Source organism: Adiantum capillus-veneris, chromosome 13, assembly GCF_014529385.1.
Source record: "Adiantum capillus-veneris isolate H3 chromosome 13, ASM1452938v2, whole genome shotgun sequence".
In the NCBI taxonomy this organism is placed as follows: Eukaryota; Viridiplantae; Streptophyta; class Polypodiopsida; order Polypodiales; family Pteridaceae; genus Adiantum; species Adiantum capillus-veneris.
Window position 1 is genome coordinate 53,104,508 of NC_140943.1, and position 22,960 is coordinate 53,127,467.

A 22,960-nucleotide genomic window follows, 5' to 3' on the forward strand; every position below is an offset into this window, starting at 1 on the left:
TTAGATGATGCACAAAAGCTTATGGTTGTCCTTTAGTACTTTTGCTTGCATAGCAGAATGATTGTGAATATATCCAAAACAAAGGTTATGCTTGTGAGAACCAACCATTAAGGAGAAGCCATGCATTGTGTACAACAATGAGATACTTGAATTTCCTGAGAGCTTTGAGTACCTTAGCCTTGATGTTCTGGCCAATCACAAGTGGCATGAATGTGATATGCATTGTTTGGAAGCAGGAAAGAGAGCGTACTATGCATTTGAGAACATGTGAATTGTGGGAAACATCGTGTTGGGTTCTCAAGAAGTACCTTTTTGACACATTGGTGACACTGGGTCTTCTTTATGGAGTTGAAGTGTGGGACGGGAGCATCTCAAAGTCTACTTGAAAAGAGTTTGAGAATGTTCAAAATAATTTTCTTACAAACTTTCTCCAAGTTAAGACACAAGCACCATATATGCTCCTACTTCTTGACTTGGGATCTCTTCCAATTGAGGTTATGGGAATGGAAAGGGTTGTGGAGTATATGATGAAGATCCCTTAAAACACCTCTCATCAACTTCCTACAATTTCATGAGAAGTAAGCAAAAAATTTCAAAAGATGCATAAAAGCAAGATCCTGAGCACACGATGGATGCATGACATAAAGAAGTGATTTGGGAGATGGGATGCATTACACTTGCTCTATGATGCCTGGATTGACTCCCACATGAATGAATCTTTTCTACAACACCAATGTAATACGGCTTGAGAGGAATCCAATGGTCACCTTCATACATTACACCACCCATATTTCTCCCAACTACAAAACCATGTTATTTGCTAAAAGAGGAAACCGTACTCACCCTTACATGCTTGAGCATATCCCCTTGTCAGTGATGCACACTGTTGTAGCCATTCGGCTTCGCTCCCACTCATTCAATGTACACACACTCATATGCACATTATGATTCTGCACATTATGCTCACTACAAGTTTGAGAGTCTGAGTACCACACACTACTAGAATTCTCAGCTTTTGGTCACATCCATACTTGATTCCCTCATATTTTTAGCCACCATGACTTAGACCTACACACTTTCTCTCCCAGCCACAGTCTGGGCTTTCCATTATGACTCTCATCACTACAGATTTGGAGCATCAAGAATCACTCATCAGCCACACACATATTACATCACATGTAACTTTGGTCCCATAGGTCATATTTGACCTCCAAGGACAATAATAAAATCTCTCTCCCTCTCTCTCTCTCTCTCTCTCTCTCTCTCTCTCTCACACACACACACACACACACACACACACACACACACACACACACACACACGTGAAGAGGTAGAGGCAAATGTGAGCTTCTTGTTTGTTTGTTGTAAGGGCGTGCTAGGAGCTTCTATCAACACATCACTACTCTCTATCATTGTAGCAAGATTGGGGGCACCTTAGGCATGAGGGGTGGGGAGAGGAATATTTGGGCCAGTCAAGTTTTTTAAAAAGTGGATCCAGTAGTACGTCCCTATGATTGTTGACTTTAGAGGCATTCAAAAAGCCTTCAAAACAATCCGTGGTGCATGGATTGTTTTGGGGCATTTGAGTTGGGCGATTGAAGCCAAGTAATTGCATGCAAGCAGGGTGCTGTGAGCCAAAAATTTTATGGCGTTGACTTGAGTAGGCATTCAGAAAAGCCCTCAAAACAATCCACAATACTACGGATTGTTTTGGGGCATTAGAGGTGGGTGATTGAAACCGTACCTACAATATGCATGCAGATTGAGAGCCTTTTTTTTTTTTTTGCAATGTTATCATTCAATCAACTTGGTAAAGGTCTTCTTAGTTGGCCATTGTAGCATGGCACAATAACTTTTGAGAGCATCAAATGGTAGAAAGTGGGACTGATGTAATGAGGCAATGGCCAAAGTGCAAGCAATGGCAAGAGGCACTCTACCTCAATCTCTAAGTCTAAATGCAACAAAAGTAGATTTGGGAATAGACGTTGTCACGAGTTTTTTGGAGCAAGGGATTGCGCATATGTACATATACATGCATGGCGCATCAAATAAAGGATTGCCCATTTTCCTTAGCCAGGTGGTTATGTGGGGCCCACATGTGTACAGGTAGGACAGTGTGTGCATAGTGCATCGATTTTCACTATTACCAGTACCAGTGTGTTTTTTCTACAATAATGAGGAGTTGGTAGCACTTAAAACTTCTCGAGGAAGCTATCCGCGGGCCGACGACATGAGGTAAGCAGGTGCGTCAGATGGCATCTAGTGGCGTCAGGACGTCGAATGGGGTCAATTCTTGCACGCGGAGAAGTACGGACACAACGTGGGTGTTTGCTTGTGAGAATTATGCAGAAAGGTCATCATGAGGACCTTTTTGTGGGGCCACTTCACGTGGTGGCGAGATGCATTATTGGAAAAAAGCTGAGTGCCAGGTGTGCGAATGATGCAAAAAGGTGACAACTATGCACTGCGAGGTCAGTTTTTGGCCTATTCGGGGTCCGTTTGAGGTCATCTAAAAGGCCAACGGTGCCCAACTAATAAAGCTAAGTGTGGGAACTGAAAAAACAAAGAGAAGACCAAAAAAAACGTGGAGAAGAGAGGAGGAACAGCCGTAGGTGTGTTTTTGCTCATTTTGGAGCCTGTTTTGGCCGTAAACTGCTCATCCGAGGTCGGATTTGAGCACTTTGACATTGTAGACTGGGGTTTTGGGCCGTTCCGGACGCGATGGCGCTGTCCATTTTGCCAAATTCCTCACTCTTTTTCTGCTGTTTTTCTGTGTAATCTTCTCCGGTGAGTGAAGCTTCTTCTCCAATTTGTGATTGTATCTGGTATCTTTTACCCATATTGTGTGAGCTGTTTGCCCCATTGGTGTTGGCCCAAGCTCATTTGTATCTAAACATCAGAAGTTCTCCTCTTTTGAGCTGAGTTTTTGTGTGTGTGTGTGTGTGTGTGTCTCTGTGTGGAGTGGGCAAGTGGATAGTCTCTCTCCTCTCACTCCAGAGGTGTGTTCCCTGTCTCGTCCAGGTGTGTTGTGTAAGCCGAGTGGTGCCCCATAGTGTGTGTGTGTATCTTCCCAAGAGTGTGTGTCGGGTCGTTATAGAGGCGCTGTGTGTGTTTTCATCCCGCCCACATTCTTTTGGCGCCCCCACGGAGGATCTTCTTCGAGTACCTTCTGCTTCGAGCTTCAAGCTTCGAGATTCGGGATTACAGGTTGCAGGTTGGAGATTACAGGTTACAGGTTACAGGTTACAGGGACAGGTACAGGTACAGGTGATTCACACAGGTACAAGTAGCTGGAGTACAGTGATATACTAGCAGTGATGTCACTTGCAGTTGTTGTGGGAATGCATCACTTGGCGCATATTTGAGTGCATTGTCTGCTGGATTGTACGTTACTTGTGGAAACTGCCATTGTACGCATTTGTGGAGCCATACTTGGTTGTATTTGGCAGTCCCAGCCATTTCTGAGACTTGGTCTGGAAGATAGTCATTTCTGAGACTTGACTATATGCGATTTGCATTAGCCTTCGTGTGAGGGTCGATAGCGTGAGGTTTTTATTGAGCTGGGGGATTCTCAAATGTGGAGATCCTTTCGGTGATACAGGTAGCTGGAGCACCCTTTTTGTGACCTCACCATAGGCTATGTACTAGTGAGTCCTACTTGATGCTCGGGTTCTATTGTTGACAGTTTATGCATACATAGACAGTCTATATTTTGGGTTCCTACTACTCTACTTCTGGGGAAACTCTGTCGAAATTTTCCCAAGTTATGATGGCTAGTTTTTTGGTATTTTGAGCCATTTATGCTGTTATGGTGCTGAAATTTTGGCAAAATCAGAGGTTGAGTCAGGTGTGCCTTCTTGGGAGCTTCATGGTTGGCTTTAATGGATGATCAAAATGGCCCTCAGTTCACTCCTTTTCATTTAACTCAAAGAATTCAGATTAATGTTCATGTGTCCAGGAAGATCTTTTTCCAGCAGCGCATAGTCTTTATGTTTGGGCCAAGAAGATTGAGAGAGATCCTGGAATGTCCTTTGCCTGTTGTAATTCCAATGATCAACTATGAAAACTCATTTGATGTGCATGTGTTTGTCCTTATCTAAAGCTGAGCTCCATTGAAGTTTCTAGGGATTGGGTAGTCAAAAGTTTTGGGTTCTTGCACGTGTGTTCGAAGGGGTTCTCAAAGCATTAAACTTATGTAGCCATGGCTTTCTCTTATCCCGAGTTTCATGGAAGAAGTGATGAAGATGTGGAGGACTTTCTGGAAAAGATGGAGGTTGTCTGCATTAGCAACCAGATTCATGAACCGGCGCAAATGTTACGTCTTCTCCAAATTTGTTTGAAGAGTGATGCACGAGCTTGGTCCAAAGCATTTGAAGAGGAGTTGTGTACGGATGATCCACCTGTAAGGTTGAGTTGAGACAATCTACGACATGGGTTGGAAGTGGAGTTTGTGAAGATAGAAGATCCTGACAAAGTGTGGCAAGAAGTACAGGCTTTGGTGCAAAAGGAAGGTGAGCCAGTAGATGCGTACATACGTAAGTTTTCATTGGCATGGGAGCGAATGTGCAAGGCTTTAGCACCACAGGTACCCCCGCCTAACATGATGAAGAAGGACAGGTTCTTAGCTGGTCTTTGGGAGAATATACGTTGGAGAGTGGAGCTAAAGAAGCCTAGGACATATGAAGATGCACTAGAGGTAGAAAGGAACAAAGAGTGGAAGCTGAGGAAAATGAGCCAATTAGGGGTGGAGTCTTTGCCCATGAGGTCTGAATTTCAGCCTATGGACTCTTTACAAGGTCGTATCTCAGGGGTTCATCATGAACCAGTGGTTCCTGTTACTACTCAGGTTATGCCAGCATTGGTCACTACAGCAGTGCAAGATGATGGCCTAAGGCAAGACATGAGGCAAGTGGTTGATTTGATGAAGAATCTCAGCCTAAACATGCTAGGTCAAGTGGGAAATAATCGAGGTCGAGGGCGGTTTGCAAATTAGCCAGGAGGTGAAGAAAGGCCTAGGAATGGTGTTGGACAAAGCAATGGTAGGTTTTGGAGGCAGACGCCCACATGTTATAATTGTGGAGAGTTGGGTCACATCAGCCCGCAATGTGATAAGCCACCAAGGATGGGGGGAGACATGTATCCATTGCCAAGACAGGTGCTAACTAGGTCAAATGATTATGGCATCGAAATTAAGGGAGACGAAGGAACCAGTGGACTGACCCAGGAGGGAAAAGGGAAGACAAAAGTGCTAAGTGTAGTCACCTTGGAGAAGGCATCAAAGCTAGAGGATACATTAGTGATGCCTATTGGGAAGAGGACCACAGAGGATAAGGAAGGAAGAAGTTCCCCAGGTCCTAGTAAGAAGAAAGGAAAGAGCCATGAAGGCGAGGATGTCAAGGCCAAGAGGAAAAGGAGAGCTCGTCGAAAGTTTCATGTTTCAGATTTTCCACTAGGGGATGGGCAATTAAGCTATGACTTGAAGGAGGATCTGACGAGCAGGAAGGCAGATGTTACTTTTGGGCAGCTTATATAGATGGTGCCTAAGCTAAAGCGACAGTGGAAGAGGATGGTTAACCCAATGGAGAAAGAGCCAGAGAGAGGTTCAGTGAAGGTGTTGGCAATGGACGAGCTACCAGACATTTGTCCAATAGTAGATGTGTGGCATAAAAGGAAAAATTTGGGACAAGGTTATGTGGATGGCGGAGCGCAAATATGCGTCATAACACACTCATGCGTTGAGAAGATGGGTCTCACAGTGGCTGGGGTGTCAGGGTTTCGGATCAGATTGGCAAACCATCAAAAAGTAAAATGCTTAGGTGTTGTAAAGAGCTTAGAAGTGGAGGCATATGATGCAAAGGCAGTGGTTGATTTTCATGTGATGCCAGCAGGGTTGGGAGCATATCCTATTATACTGGGCAGACCATGGTTACGTGCAGTGGGAGCTGTTCAAGATTGGCGACATGGTACGATTAGCCTCTATGGAAAGACAGGTACCAAGAAGCTTTATAATATGGACACAAGGAAACGATTAGAGGAGCTTTATGAAGATGAGGATGAGTCTAGTGATGAAGACTCTTCCACGGTGACAGATGAGGACAGTGATAGCACTACCAGCAGTGATGAGGATGCTGATGTTGCATTTCTTTTGATGGATAAAGAAATCCAGGAGTGTGGTTTAGTCGCATTTGCAAAGGAAGTTGAAGATGAAAGTGAAGGGCCTTATGAAGTGATTGAAGGGCTGATGCAAACCAAGGTTGAGTTGTCAAAGAAGCAGGAATTGATGACACAAATGATCAGTGGAGACCTCTCAGCTATGGAGAAGGATATATATTTACACATGCTGGCTAGTTTTCCTGATTTGTTCATTACTTCATACGAAGAGATCAGAGGGTTCAAGGGCGAAGAGATGCATATAGAGCTGAAAGAAGGTGCTAAGCCAGTGCGGCAAAGGCTAAGAAGGATGGGTCAAGAGCAAATGGAAGCCTTGCGAGAAGAGGTGGACAAGTTGTTGAAGGCAGGGTTCATAGTCCCTGTGGAGACCACAGAATGGGTGAGTCCAGTTGTAGTCAGTCCAAAGAAGGATGGGAAGTGGAGAATTTGTGTAGATTTTAAACCCTTAAACACAGCCACTAAGAAGAACCCATATCCTCTTCCATTCATCGATCAGATCTTGGATTCAGTGGCAGGTTATGAGAGGTACAGTGTGTGTGATGGTTTTTCAGGCTATTTTCAATTGATGATTGCTCTTAAAGACCGCACAAAGACCACTTTTATTACGCCATGGGGTTGCTATTGCTACACAGTATTGCCATTTGGGTTGTCAAATGGACCTTCCTTCTATCAAGAGAGAGCAAATTGGGTGTTGGAACCATTCATTGGTAGTTGTGTTAAAGCTTTTATGGATGACTTCTGTGTTTATAGCAGTAGGGCTGAACACCATGAGAAGCTGCAGATGGTATTGGCTCGATATGATGAATGTGGAGGACAACTAAATCCAAAGAAATGTCATCTAGCACAGCCAAGGGTGAAGTTATTGGGCCATATGGTGTCAAAAAATGGCATTGAGGCTGATCCAGATAAGGTTAAGTCTATTATTCTTCTTCCATCACCTACGAGTACGAAGCAATTGGCAACTTTTATACACAAAGTGAAGTACATGGCACGGTTTATTCCATTGTCTTCACAGCTTCTTTATCCATTACAGCAAGTGGCAAAGCATGATCCATTGCAATGGGATGACAAGTGTGAAGAAGTGTTTCAACAGGTGAAAGAGGTGTTAGGGGGTTTGTCAGCCATGCAAGCTCCTGATTGGGAGAAAGTTTTTTATGTAAATCCATCAGTAGGGGATGATGCCATTGGAGCCATGCTATTGCAAAAGGGGAAGGTCAGCCATTATATGAGGCCAGTGTATTGTGCAAGCCGAGTGAAGTTGGTAGCGGAGAGAAAGTTATCGGAAGTAGAGCTAGTGATGGCCAGTGTAATATTTGCTTGTCGACGATTTCGTCATTACTTGCTACCACGGCCTTTTGTTTTCTTGACGAGTTATGCCTTTTTGCCACAGTTAATTAATGGTACTAACATGTCAAATGTGGTGAAGAAATGGGTAATTGAGCTGCAAGAGTTTGAGTTCTCTTTTCTAGTGGAAGATAGTACAAGGGCTACCCTAGCTGATTTGTTGACCTACAAGGAGAATCCCCTTATTGTTAAGGAAGAGGTGGTGAGAAAGGTAGTTGAAGAAGTGCCACAGATCAGCAATGCACATGTGTTGTTCTTTGATGGTTCATACAGAAAGAGCCACGATGCAGCTTCAGGGGGTATAGCACTTTATGATCCAGAGGGGAAGCTAGTATGCAAGAGAGGGTTCAAATTGGATGCGCATAGTAACAATGAGGCTGAATATGCTACATTGGAAGCCGGATTACACATTTGTTTGAAGCATGGGGTTCGAAGGTTGAGCATAAAAGGTGATGCCTTGTTAGTGGTGAAGCAAGTGCTGGGTGTGTGGAAGAGCAAGAACACCTCATTGAAGGAAATGTGCTTCAGAATTAAAGGCCTGTTAAAAAAGTTCCAAGCATGGAGCATCAGACACATTGAACGTGCTCTAAATGGAGAGGCACATGAAGCAGCTCAAGGCATGATTGGGGAGCTATTCGTGTTGAGGCCGGGAAAGTTTGGCTCAAGAAGAGGAGTTTTTGCTAACAGGAATCATTCCAAAGGAGATTCAGAAGTCTAAGAAGTATGGCTTTGTGCGTAGAGCATACAGGTACAAATTGATTGGTGATGTCTTATACATGAAAGGGGCTGATCTCGTGTTGAGACGTGTACCTTGGCAGGAGGAGCCTTACAGAGTGTTGGAAGAGAATCATGAAGGCGCATATGGAGGCCATTTTGCTCTAAAGATCACCTTGCATAAGATTTTGCAAGAGGGGTATGTATGGCCTAGTTTGCACAAGGATGTTCACCATTTGTGTAGGTCTTGCAATAGGTGTCAAGCATTTGGGAAGAGAGTGTTGAAGCCAGAGCTACGAAAAACCATTATGGCGTTTGATGTGTTTGAAAAGTGGGGGATTGATGCAATAGGCCCGTTACCTATCACAAGCAGGGGCAAAAGCTATATTTTGGCGGCAGTGGACTATCTTTCTAGATGGGCAGAGGCTATAGCAGTAAAACAGATCACTGCAAAGGATGTGGCAAAATTTGTGTATGATGAAATATGTTGCAAGTTTGGGGTGCCACTGGAGCTACTTTGAGATAAGGGGCCTGGCTTTAGAGCTAAACTGCTAGATTTTTTATGTGCAAAGATGAAGATTAGGCACCAGCATACCACTCCTTATTACCCGCAGTGTAATGGCTTAAATGAAAGATTCAATGGTGAGTTGGTACAAATTCTTTCTAAAGTGACAGAGCACCAAGGAAAGAATTGGGATTTGGAATTGCCTAGTGCATTATGGGCTTACCGTACTTCAGTGAAAACAGGTACAGGGTTTACTCCATTTCATTTGGTGTATGGAAAGGAAGCACTATTGCCTGTGGAGGTAGAGTTGCCTGCGGTCAAGATGTTAGAGAAGTTGCTTGGGTCGCCTAGTGATGCATTCAAAGAGAGGCTCTTGCAGTTACAAGAGGTCCAGTTGGATAGGATGAGCGCATTGGAGCATTATGGGCAGATGCAAGATAAGGCTTTGGCAAAGATAAATGAAAAGGTTAAAAGTAAGGGTATCAAGAAACATGACTTGGTTTTGCGCTACAATAGTAAGCTGGACAACACCTTCCAAAAGAAGTTTCAAATTAAGTGGGAAGGCCCTTTCAAGGTAGTGGAGTGTTTTCCAAATGGCACATATCAGCTGGCTAACCTGGATAGTGTTCTACATAAGTCAAGGGTAAATGTATTGCATCTTAAATTGTATCATGCTAGATTGATGATGGTGGAGCACGATGAGCTGTCTGTGGAGCAAGCAATGTTGGTGAAGGATGAGGAGACCTGTGATGCGGCGAGTCTCATATCTCTCTTTGCTGCTGCTGATCATGAATGATCTAGCAGGCTAGGGGATGGGCAAATTATGTCAGGAGTTTTTTGGAGCAAGGGATTGCGCATATGTACATATACATGCATGGTGCATCAAATAAAGGATTGCCCATTTTCCTTAGCCAGGTGGTTATGTGGGGCCCACATGTGTACAGGTAGGACAGTGTGTGCATAGTGCATCGATTTTCACTATTACCAGTACCAGTGTGTTTTTTCTACAATAATGAGGAGTTGGTAGCACTTAAAACTTCTCGAGGAAGCTATCCGCAGGCCGACAACATGAGGTAAGCAGGTGCGTCAGATGGCATCTAGTGGCGTCAGGACGTCGAATGGGGTCAATTCTTGCACGCGGAGAAGTACAGACACAACGTGGGTGTTTGCTTGTGAGAATTATGCAGAAAGGTCATCATGAGGACCTTTTTTTGGGGCCACTTCACGTGGTGGCGAGATGCATTATTGGAAAAAAGCTGAGTGCCAGGTGTGCGAATGATGCAAAAAGGTGACAACTATGCACTGCGAGGTCAGTTTTTGGCTTGTTCGGGGTCCGTTTGAGGTCATCTAAAAGGCCAACGGTGCCCAACTAATAAAGCTAAGTGTGGGAACTGAAAAAACAGAGAGAAGACCAGAAAAAACGTGGAGAAGAGAGGAGGAACAGCCGCAGGTGTGTTTTTGCTCATTTTGGAGCCTGTTTTGGCCGTAAACTGCTCATCCGAGGTCGGATTTGAGCACTTTGACATTGTAGACTGCGGTTTTGGGCCGTTCCGGACGCGATGGCGCTGTCCATTTTGCCAAATTCCTCACTCTTTTTTTGTTGTTTTTCTGTGTAATCTTCTCCGATGAGTGAAGCTTCTTCTCCAATTTGTGATTGTATCTGGTATCTTTTACCCATATTGTGTGAGCTGTTTGCCCCATTGGTGTTGGCCCAAGCTCATTTGTATCTAAACATCAGAATTTCTCCTCTTTTGAGCTGAGTTTTTTTGTGTGTGTGTGTGTGTCTCTGTGTGGAGTGGGCAAGTGGATAGTCTCTCTCCTCTCACTCCAGAGGTGTGTTCCCTGTCTCGGCCAGGTGTGTTGTGTAAGCCGAGTGGTGCCCCATAGTGTGTGTGTGTATCTTCCCAAGAGTGTGTGTCGGGTCGTTATAGAGGCGCTGTGTGTGTTTTCATCCCGCCCACAACGTGCAAAGTTCAAGCGAAGGAGATCAAGCCATACTGGGAGAGAGGGATGGAGAGGGATATGGTTACCTCCATGGTAGTGGAAATAGGGCGACCTTGACTTCATTGATTCTTTCTTTGAAGCAGCAGTGATAGTAACAACGCCGTTTGTGGGAGCTTGTAGGAATCCTTACTTTTTTGGAAATTCTTGCAAGCTTTTCTACATGAGTAGTGAATCATCAAACACTGTGGTATCCTAATTAGTGACAATGTTGGAAGAGGAGTTTGATACACAAAGTGTGGCTCCAAAGGCAACTCTGTGGAAGTGTTCTGCTTCAGAACAAAGGGGCACCCTCAAAGGAGACAACAAAACCAATAAGGACCCGGGTGACATGCAACTTTCTATTTTGTAGGCAAGTTTGATCCAAGGCTTGCAATGGCTGGGCTCTTCTAGCATGCCACCGGGACGTGGAAACTTTAGTAGTTCATGGGAGACAACAAGGTCAAGTATATGCAATTATTGATGAGGAGGTCATTGGCCGAACCCATCAAAAGAAAATTATTAGAAGACAATTGGACTAAGGCATCTACAAACAAGGATCCCATTGTTTTTAACACCAAAATTATTTGACGGTGGGCCTACGTGAAAACATCTCACTTATGGCTAGAGGTAGAATCCTTGAATGGGCATGCAATATGATCCGTTCCTTAGTTGTAGACTGTGTGGCTGATTGTCGAACCTCTAGATAAAACTAGTAGCCTTTTGAGGCAAGCTCTTGCTATTCATCTATGCTTGGAGTGCTGTTGTTTGGAAGAATGAAGATGTTGATACTTTAAAGAAACTAGCATAGCCATGGACTTTTTATGATAAGCAATGGAAAGTCACATGGTAGGAGGACCAAGTGCCAGCTAGCTCCAAGAGAATAGTGGGCTTGAATTACTCATCAATGCTAAAGGAGAGGTTTATAATTGGAAACTACAATACAAAACCTTCATACTACCATGATTGAGGTTTTTTTTTTTGTTGGGGGGGCGGGGCTTTGAGGGAGATTCACCTATTATCTTACTTATTGACAAGAATACACATTTTCACAAATACTCTTGTGTTTTTGCTAATAATTTTGAAAGAAGTGTCTTTCGAAATACACACACACACACACACACACACACACACACACACACAGAGCTATGCATATTTGGATGGAATCTTGAATTGTCAAATTGACTAAATTCAATGTTTCATCATCTAGTTTCAAAAAAGGAGGAGAGAGAGAGAGAGAGAGAGAGAGAGAGAGAGAGAGAGAGAGAGAGAGAGAGAGAGAGAGAGAGAGAGGCTTGTTCAGAAGAGAGTGGTTGGAGGAGAGGCTATCATGGTTGTCGAGGAGGAGAGGATAGCAAGACCAGCCGCTCTCAAATGTTTGTCTTAATAATCTAATAGTGGATTGGATCATGTGTCCAGATTGAACAATTGAGCGAGTAGGACTAGAGATTGCAAAAAAACATTTTTTATAATCAAAGAAAATACAGGCACACCCATAAATTCATCCAGTTTATAGGTAAAAATTTAAAGCACTTTCAAGGATATCTTGGAATAAAATTACTAATTGATTGAATGCATAAACCTCAATATAATGTCTTATGCAAGTGTGTGAATATGTGTTGTGTACTTGTACTACATGTGAGCTCTAAAATTAACTAGTTTAAGTAATCCATGACTCATATATCCTATTGTATGTACATCTTTCATTTGTCTCTAATAGCTTTGAAATAGCTACAAAAGAGACCATGAACTTTGTTCCTCAAGAAAACTCGTTCAGTGTTTGGCAAAACTCGATTGTAGCGTATGGTAGGAATAAGCATCACATTGAGTTTTCAAGTAGAGTAGATGTGTGCCTTCAATTGTACATATGTAGAAAATGTATATTAAAGCTTTAGAATGGCCACGAGGGAGATTGACGATGGAAGAAATGGCTAAAGGGGACATTGAAGGTTAAAAATCAGCCACTTTTGCACTATTTTGCCTACACGACCAATTTTGGTTGTAGCTACTAACGTCCATTATTCAAGACTTTGTAATTTGGACATGTAAAATCCATAATTTGGTATAGGAAGACTTAGGAGTTGATTGGGAAGTTGGATAAATTTTCTTGTAATTATCTAATGCTCATGAAGCTCAAAACTAGGTGCCTAGACTATAATTTGGTTGGGCAGATGTGAACCCTAGTTTTTAGTCTCATTATGATATATAGTCACTTTTAACTCATTTTGAAGGTTCCAAAGTTGGAGAGTTAGTAACATCAAGCTTGAGTTGTGTGAGCACCAAGGAGCTTTTGGAGCTTCCACATCCACTCCAAGGAGCTGTTTTCTTGTAATCTTTTGCTCCCTTATGCTTACGTATGCATCATGGTTGAGAATATAAATAATGACAATGCTTTTTCTCTCTCTTTTGATTTTTGTAGATGCATTTGAAGTAGATTATCAAATTTTCTTAATCATTGGAGCATTTAATAATTGTGTTGTGCTTTTGATTGATTAGTGGTGTTGTCTGTAACAAGAGGAAGGATTAAGTAGCACACTTGTTTAATCATTGGAGCACATATATTGCTTCCTTGTGCATGAACGGAGTAGCTGTATCACTTCATCTTGCATTAAAAAGGTTCATTGAGCATTTGATCCTTTGAGCATTGCACAAGTAGGAAAGAACGGTCATAGTGTTCCAAGCAAGTAGGCCAAAGAGTAGAACTTACTAAGCTCACAATGCTATCGATATGCATCTCTTGAGGCCACCAATGTAGTGATGTGAATAGTTAGCTTCGGTGCTCTAGGCTAGGGTCATTCCAAATTCATGGGATTGATAGTTTAGTTGATTGGTGCAACGCTATACTATCATGGTCACACAACCCCTCTTTTGAAGTTGCTGCTCATGGAGTGATAGAAGAACAAAGCTTAGGATGATGCATGGTTTCTTGCTTTGTATGTTTCTTGGGGTCTTATTTTCATTCATTACATTAAGTTAGATTACAGTTTATGATTAATCACATATTATTAGTTGCAAGAGTCTCTCAAACCATCAAAAAACCATTGTAGTTGAGAATTTCTCCCATTGATTAAGATTAGGATAAGTAGGATTAGGAGAAGTTTCAAAGTACATAAGGTTTGAATTGGTTAGATGCAAATTAAATAGTGTAAGAAAACCATTTTTTCACTTTTTGGCATATATGTTCAAGCTGGCTCTTGCTCTTGCCGGCTACAATACAGTTGCTTAGGGAATAATGGGGAGAGCTAAGTTAGAAGGACCAGCAAAAACATGGTGGAAGCTCAACTTCCAATCTCGTCAAGTAGCAGAGGTGACTCAAAGCTAGGAGGAGTTAAAGCATCGTCTCAAGGAGAGATATCTTCCCCTAGACTATTCCACCACTAAGATGAATGAGTTTCTTTCTTGCAAGCTGGGGAATTGATCTGTTGAAACTTACTATGAGGAGTTTTTCTGGGACTTTCACGATATGCTCCTCTCATGACAAAGGAACAAAATCTAAGTCCCTTCATCGTTGGGCTCGGAGAAGATTTGGCTCCCGAAATAGAGTCCCTTCGACCTACCTCACTAGCGGATGCTCTAATCCGAGCCAAGTCAAAACACAAGATTATTTTTAAGGGAGGTAGTACAACAAGTAGGAAGCATGGTCTCCCTTTCTACCCCAATTAGCCCTCCCAAGCACCCAAAGTGCCATTTATACCAAAGCCAGTTACCCAACCCCAATCATCACTGCACTTTGTTCATGTGAATGCTCTTCCTGTCACTCAGAGTGGAAGATAAATTCAGTGCTATGAATGCCTAGAATTTGGTCATAAGAAGGCCCATTGCCCTAAAGAAAATGACCCTAGTAATTCAAGACTCCTTGTCAACATTTAGAATCCACCCAATCAATGGGAACAATTCAAAAACCTTGGAGCAAGAGGAAGAAATCCAACCCAAGCAAGAACTCCCCTTACCACTCATTTTCGTTCTCAAAGGCCAACCGTCAACCCACCTAGATCAGCAACAGTAAACTTTGTCTCAGTAAAGGATGAGATAGATGAACAAGCCAATCTCTATGTTGCCCTGCTTGCTAGTGGCTGGAATTCTCGAGGCTAAGGAAGAGTATGAGGAAGGAGCTAGGGAAAATCTTAGACATGAAGGATCCAAAGCTACTACATAGAGAATGGTTTAGGAGATTTTTGGTACAATGGGAGGACTATCTCATTGAAGATACTTACTTGGAGGACTAAGAATGCCTTAATTCTCAATTTTCTCAGTTATTTGATGGAAACTTTCCTCTTTCTGTGCTCAAAATGGATTGTACTTGTCCATGTAATTACCACGACAAGCTCTATCTTACTAAACTTTTGTGTCACCCAAGCAATGTAGCCTGACTGTTTTGCTACATAATAACAAGATTAGTATTATCCTTTGCATCTAAGCTAGCTACATTTGTATTTCTCTCAAGACATTCTACAAAAATACCAAACATACGAAGCTAAGAATAAATGTAATTGTTTTGTCAAGAGAAATCAGAGAAAGAAGGATTAAAGACAAGGACCAAGATCTTAATAAACGACAAATATACAACGATGATGGATTTTTTACAAGTCAATAAGCCCATCCATCACATGATCACAAAAGCAACTATCACAAGCAGGACACATATTAGGCCTTTTAGCCATAGGAAGAATTTGTTGTGAAATTGCTGCACTGATCTCTTGAGTATGAGGTGAAAAGTTAAAGGGTCCTCTAAGAGTTAGACCAAAGTGAGGGTAAAGATACATCTTTTGATGAGGAAGAGACTGTGCAAGCCAAAATACTTGCTTGAAGAACCCACGATACATCGACCTCATCACACAATAGTATCGAGGACCCAAACCCAATGCTTCAATTACCATAGCCAAGTGGACATTGTTGCAAAAGTGATCTTGATCCCAAAGTGTCACCCTTGTTATGTATCGGAACATCCCACATTTGGTTTGAGCTAATGAAGTTCCCAAGTGAGGAAAAAGTAGGCGCTCATACCGCTTCACAAAATCCCTCCTGCCTGATTCACTTGTTTGTTGTAGATGAGGAATGGCCACATATAAGATCATCTCTTGCCACTGATCCATAAAGTAAGGTAATAAGCAAAGAGACAATAGAAAAGGGTTAAAAGAGACAATCCTAAGAATTTATTGACAAGGATATGGGAAGCAAAACAAAGATGAAGGTAAGAATATCGTAAGAGATGAGGATAGATTGTGCATTGTATAGATGAACCAGCTAGAGAAGAACAAACTAGCGTTATCTAGAAGTTAAAGGTGTAACTCACCAAAGTCGTGGTAAGAAGTCCCCTCTACAAGGGCAACAAGAAAAAGAATTAGGGCATGAAACTCACAGATGATTCTTCCCTATCCATAGGCAAGGCTTCAACTGACACCACCCCACCCAATGGTTAGCAGACCAGCTCAAAGAAAAGTAGAGATGACTTGCCACTGGAGGAACTTCCTCCAGGATGGTTACAGGAGCAGGCGCACGACTTTCTTATTAATCAGAGTAGAGTCCTCTTCATGATGTGGACGCATTGACCAATGGTTAGCAGACCAGCTCAAAGAAAAGTAGAGATGACTTGCCACTGGAGGAACTTCCTCCAGGATGGTTACAGGAGCAGGCGCACGACTTTCTTATTAATCAGAGTAGAGTCCTCTTCATGATGTGGACGCATTGACCAAAGCTGGCCAAGATGTAGCTAAAGAGTGGAACCCAGACAAATATCAAGACCCTCTCAAAGAAGTCAACTTAGGTACTGAAGAAGAGCCCAACCCAGTATGGTGAGCTACATGGCTCTGGGATCACCCCCAATTACTAAATTTAATGGTTTCCTTTATCAACAGATGAAAGGATATCTTTGCTTCGTCATACAAGGACCTCACAGGTCTTAACCTAGCTGTGCTTTCAACTTTCTCGCCCTGCCTTGTTGGCCGCCTGATCATACTGACTCTCCGTCTTGCACCCATTTTCTCTCTCCATTCGCCCTCACCTCATTTTCTCTCTCTACTCATCCCATAACCCACTCCTCACCCCGCTTATCTCTCTACTCACCTCACAACCCACCCCTCACCCATTTTCTCTCTCCACTTCTTTGTATGACCGCCCTTCCCACCCTCCCCTTGCGTTACTGGAAAATCCGCCCCTTATCTACTCGCCTTTTTTTCCTACCCAAATTTCTCTCACCCCATTTTCCCTCTCTCTCTACTCGCCCCATAATCTCTCTCCACTTGCTCTATTTTTCCTCTTTTACTTACCTGCTACTACCCTCCCAACTTGTTTTTCCCCTCTATTGATGCCCCTTCTATAAACGGATAGTATCCGTCTGGTTAGGCAGCACAGCTGGATGTAACGGCGTGGGTTGTTACTATGCAACTCCAACTGTGCACTGCGCAGAAATACCCCTCTACCTACAACTTCTCTCTCTACTCGCCTTCCCTTACTCTCTCTCTCTACTCGCCTTGGTCCCTTTGCACTCGCCCCAATTCTCCCCCTTTCTCTAGTCGCCCTTTTTCATTCTCTCTCTACTCACCCCAGATATTCTCTCTCTACTCACCCCAGTTATTCTCTCTCTGCTCACCCAAACTTGCTTGCATATCTACTCTCCCTTGCCCTACTAGACTGCAACCTCAGATATCCAACCCCTTTGCCTCGCCCTTTCCAGCTAGCCTATTTCGGCCCACCCTTCTCCCGATCACCCTTGCCCTTTATGGCCAGAGCCCGTCCAGCCCGCCCTTCTCCCAATCTCCCTCACCCTTTCCATCCCACCCTCGCCCTTTTTGACCCACCCTCGCCTCGCTCTCCATCTCCCTCGCCGTACTCACTCACAACATCAAGCCTCCCCCCCTTTGCCTCATCCTTTCCAACCCAACTCACTCGATCACACTCACCCTTTTCAACCTGCCCTAGAGTTTCTTTCACTATTCAGAGATGTTTTCAGTCTTTCAATTTTCAATTTTTAGAACCCTTTCAATCCTTGGTGCACCACTCCCGGGACAGTGAGTGGAATAGTGGCAGGCATCCATATCAGGGCTACACAGAGCTTGGCTTGCATGGCCACCTTGGTGGACATGCTCCAAAGGACATCCTCTTCGAGTTGGACCTTCCTTGGCCCGAGCACCTGGGCACTCTTGGACCACCCACCGTGAGATGGGTGCCCAATGTGGACACACCGGCTGGTCCAGGTGGGGCTCATACCACCTTGGCTAGAGAGGTATCATTGATCATCCAGATTGTGGCCAGTCTATGTCCACCCCTTTCAGAGCATTTGGGAGCTACCAGACAGTACTTCTTTAGTAGCCGAGGGGATAGTGGACCATGGCCGGGGACTAAGGCCATCCAGTGGCCAACTAGGCAAATGGTGGACCAACTCACTAGTGGCTTTACTAGGCTACCACTAGCAGATACTTGCAGTTGGCAAGGGTCTCCTTGGCTATATCCAGTTGGATCAGATATGTGTGGTGGCCGACGACGGCCTAGCTTGTGGATCTATACAGAGCATGTGGACAGCATATAGCGACAGTCTTGAGAGATTCTAGCCCGAATCCAGAGTCTACTCCTAATCTTGTACACTCTTGTGCACTAGTCTTGGAGCACTTCACCTTGGTGGTCTGTAGTCAGCATGTGAGCCTTGTAGTTCTGTGTCTAGTTATATTATGGTTTTTCTTAGTTACATTGTGGTCTTCAGTTGTACTTGCACCACTTCACTCTCCATTGCACCTCAGCCTCTACATCCCCATTGTACCCTGTGGTGTAATCGTAGACTGGGCAGAGTTGGCTACAGTCAGACTATAGTCTTGTATGGTCATTCGGTTATGTATAGGGTGCTGCCTTGGAGGGCTTGTGGCTATTGTCAGTTTTTGTTCATTGTTCAATTCAGTTCTATTTTCATGTCTTTACACTATTGTCTATAGATTTGAGCTAGCTTGTGAGTTAGCATGCATATTGTATCTAGATAACCCCACCACTAGAGAGCACCGAGTGCACCATTTTTGTCTACACCTGGCCAACAAAACTATCGTCGTAAGTTTTCTTTATGCTTGGGTGCCCTGCACTAGGACAATCATGAAATTCATAAAGAATTTGGTGTTCGCGTCTATCAGTACACAAACTCTCCCCTTGTGGAGTAGGTACCCATCATCTATGGAAACATTATTCCATCTTTGCAGTTCATCACTTGAAAGAACTAGGTGTGGAGGTTAACTACACTATCATCATTGGAGTGAGAAGGGTCCCTCATTTTTACATGGATCAACACTTTGGAGTATGCATCTTCATGCTCATATTTTCCCTTCAGATATTCCAAAAACTTACTTCAAAGCTCAATGAAAAGAACAGAGTTGATCAGGTATATGTTGCAGGAGCAAATTAAAACACCTATAAAGTGCATGCAGTACAACCTAGATCAACATAATGTCAATCGAGGACACAGATGACAGGATAGGTGCACGAAGGCAATCTCTTTAGCTTTTCAAGCTGAGGCCATCCCACGTATACAAAACTCTAGAAGGCTAACTAAACCACAATCTAGAATCTCACTACTCTCAACTACACCACTCAACCCACATACACACAAACAGAAGGAAACTGACTAAACCATACCAAAATCGTATGAAACTTAAGGAACACCATCCCCTCACTAGGATACACCTGTCCCCAAGCCTCTACACTCAAAACCTTCACTCTATACCCATCTGCAAAAAACGCGTATGAAGACAGAGCCAAAATTTTGAAGTGCCCAAAACTGAATTCTTGAGTACCTATGCATAGCTTATGTTGCCACGATTCTAATTACTACTTTCACATAGAAAACAGACATCATTTATATACTTACGGCCACAAATAGCTCGTAGATGATTTAGCATGTGTGCTCCGTTCCGCAAGAACTGCTTGGCGTTGATGCGTAGCTCTCACAGAGCCTATCATGATGGTGTTGTCGGATCTCCAATGTGATGAACAAGAGGGGAATACTGCCAGGATGAACCTCACGCTCTCTCTCTTCCTCCCTCACACACAGTTGACGATAGCTTTAAAACTTGATTATGATAGAAGTCCTCGTTACAAAATGATGTAGGGGTACCTTATATACTAAGGCTATCATAGGTTAAAACTAAAATAGAGTTTAATGGGTCAAATGGCTTTGTATGTACAATCTGGAAGTGCCATTGCACCCCGGCTTCTGCAACTAGACTAGCTACTTATTACAAATGATGTTTCTAACCATAATCCATATCATTGCATAACTCTCAAAAAATAAGTCTTTGTTGATTTATGTCGTGTTGTTGACCCACGGGTCAACACTCCCCCCTCTGAGTTCATGGCGTCCCCAACATGACCTGGTTGTCAATGTCGATGCGGTCTTTGTTGTTATTTTTGCTTCCTTGTGCTACACTACTTTTACTTTTGTCAACCCACAGCAAGAACTATGATCCATGAAAATCATAATTGATGACAAACTTTACGTCCTTCGCATCCATGCCACCCTGAGCTGAAATATATGTTGATGTCATGATAGGGCTATTGCTTGATCAAAATTCTGACAAAACCCAATCTCCTTCAGTTTGACTCTTATCACCATGCATAGATAAAGTTCCATCCGTCACTTGCTCCAACAAATCTATCAATTTGAGTATTTCTCATTCTCAGAAATAACTTCTACAAGCCGAATGATTGACTTTCAGATCTTGTGAGCCAATGACAACTTTGTAAGGATTCTGTAGAATTTATCTGGCTAAACCTTCAACTTCTTTAGCCCAAGTTGCCCTCCAATACAAAGTCTGTCTATCAAGCCAAATCTAGAAGGTGCTTTTTGATTTGAGATTCACAACCCATGTCTAGCATTCGATCCACCTTATCAAGGACAAGATATTTAACCCTACGAAGGTTGGTTTGTCTACTATTTGTGTCTGATCTTCTTTGTGGGATTCCTTTCTTCCTGCATCAAGGTGATCAAAGTTTCATTTACTACTGTTAGCTTTTGTGTGATTTATAAATCATTATACTGCTTCTACTTGATACATGACTTAATTAAAGCCCGACAAACCCCAATTAATTCCCCAAGTTAGTAACTTGCATCAAAAGGGTCTCATCCAACATCATTCGCGATAAATGACCATCGATGAGCTATCATTGTCCATTTGTCCCCAAAATTCATATACATGATGTACAGGGTATGTAGATGGCTATCATGGCTTCAAATTTAAAAAAATTGCATCTTTGGCTAGCTAGGGTTAGACCTTTTTTTCCTGAAACCCTTAGTTTGTACTCTCTATGCATAGCCTCCTGACAAATTTTACCTTGATTTGGACTTGCGTTTAACTTTCCAAGCTTAATTTTTTGAATTTCAATCACGAGAATGACTGATGGTCATCTCTTGCACCGTATGTTCTTGTCAGTACTATTAGTTCCTTTTGTTTGTTAGGCTTCATTAAGTCACATACAATATAGAAGATTTACAATATAAAGATCTACTTCATGTATACGGCCTTGTAGTCGCATGAAATGTCTAATAGGCAACTTTACACTTGATGGATGCTTTTGTCTAGTCGATCACCAACTTTCTTTGTCCTTGTAGTCCATCCCGGAGTTCTGACTATTCTATTATAATCAAAGGCTCATTAGTGTTCTTTTCTTCCCTCTGACATTACCCATTGTGTGTCTGGCTTTTGAGACATGCTTCATGAAGTGTCATCGTTTTCTTGGACCTTCTTTGTTTTGTACGGTGCAGAATCTCTTTATTCTTTTCTTCATCTAAATTACACTCACTACAAAGTAAAACATCATAAGCATTTTCATCACAAAACTTTGTTGTTGGACAGTCTTGAATGGCGCACACATCCAAAGTGACCAAGATGTGTTCCCATTCAAGTGGCTCTAATATTTCCTTAGAAAAGGGTTCTAGGATATAATCCTTATCTTCAATTTCTCTTTCTATGATGCATTCCTCTCACTTTAAGCTTCCGCATTGCAAAGCTCCACACATCCACAGTTCTTTAGGCTTACCCAACCATGCTCGAAGTTTTGATTCTACTACAATAGCAGAATCAAACTCTTCCACAGGAGTTCTTGTCACATCCTTGTAACTATGGTCCTTCAAGTCTATCCTTGTCGTGGTTTCCATATGTCTCGGATAGATATGGTCATAACCCTAGTCCTCAACCATTTTCAATTGTCGCATGAATGGTCTTCCTAGAATGATATCATAATTGTTCTTCTTGCCAAAGTCAACAATAGCAAAGGTTTTCTCATAATCAATGCCACAAGAAGTAACAACTGCTTTTTCTAGCATTCGTAGGGGCCTTTTCATAAGTTCGCCTACAAGCTGCAGTTTCAACCTGGTAGCCCTCACTGCTGGTTTTTCCCATTTCTTCCATATCTCTTTTGTTGCAATGGAAACACCAGCTCCGCTGTCAAGGATTGCCATGGTTTTTACACCTTGAAATTCCACAAGAAGAGTGATGTTCCCATCTTCTTCCTCATAATACTCTCTGACCTTGTTCAATGGCAATGGTCTAGTGTTTAGCTGAGGCATTTCTAGCTCTTTGATCCCTTTCTCGATTTAAATCATTGGTTTTTTTACACCAAATTTCTCTAGGAATTTTCCCACAGTAGCCCACATGTTTGGTCATATTCTGAGCAACTCAGTTAAAGTTACCATACAGGTGATTGGTGTCCACAAAATGTCTATCAATCCTTTTGAATCGATGAACTTGTTGGAAAATAGTCTCTATGATGGGATTGGAATAACATCTGACTTGGCCTCATGCTCTCCTGTAAGTATAGGATGGTAGTGTTCTTAGCAAATGGGGTTGACTGTCCATAGACTGTACATATCCTTTGTCTCCCCAATACAATTCCACTTCTAGATTCATTTGAGATCTAGTCTCAATTTCCTCTATTGGTGGAAGAGACACTCCTCCATCATCACTCGTTTGGTTTACTGTCTCCTTATCTCACTTGCTTCCTTGGCCTCTCTGACTTATTTTCACAATTTGTCAAGACCATCTATTTCTTTTCAGTTGTGAGGTATAGCTATGTGAAATCCCGTGGAAGAGTTATTTGTGGTATTCAACACTATCCTTGGCTCTAATGTGGGGTCCTTGAGATTTTTTTCGTGCTCGTGACTAGAATCTAGCTCTTTTTTTTCCTGGTTTGGTGAGATTACTGGTGTAGGTGGGACAAGGATCACACCCTCAGGTTTTCCAATTGGTGGTTCTAAGTAAAGCTTGGGCTGTTTGA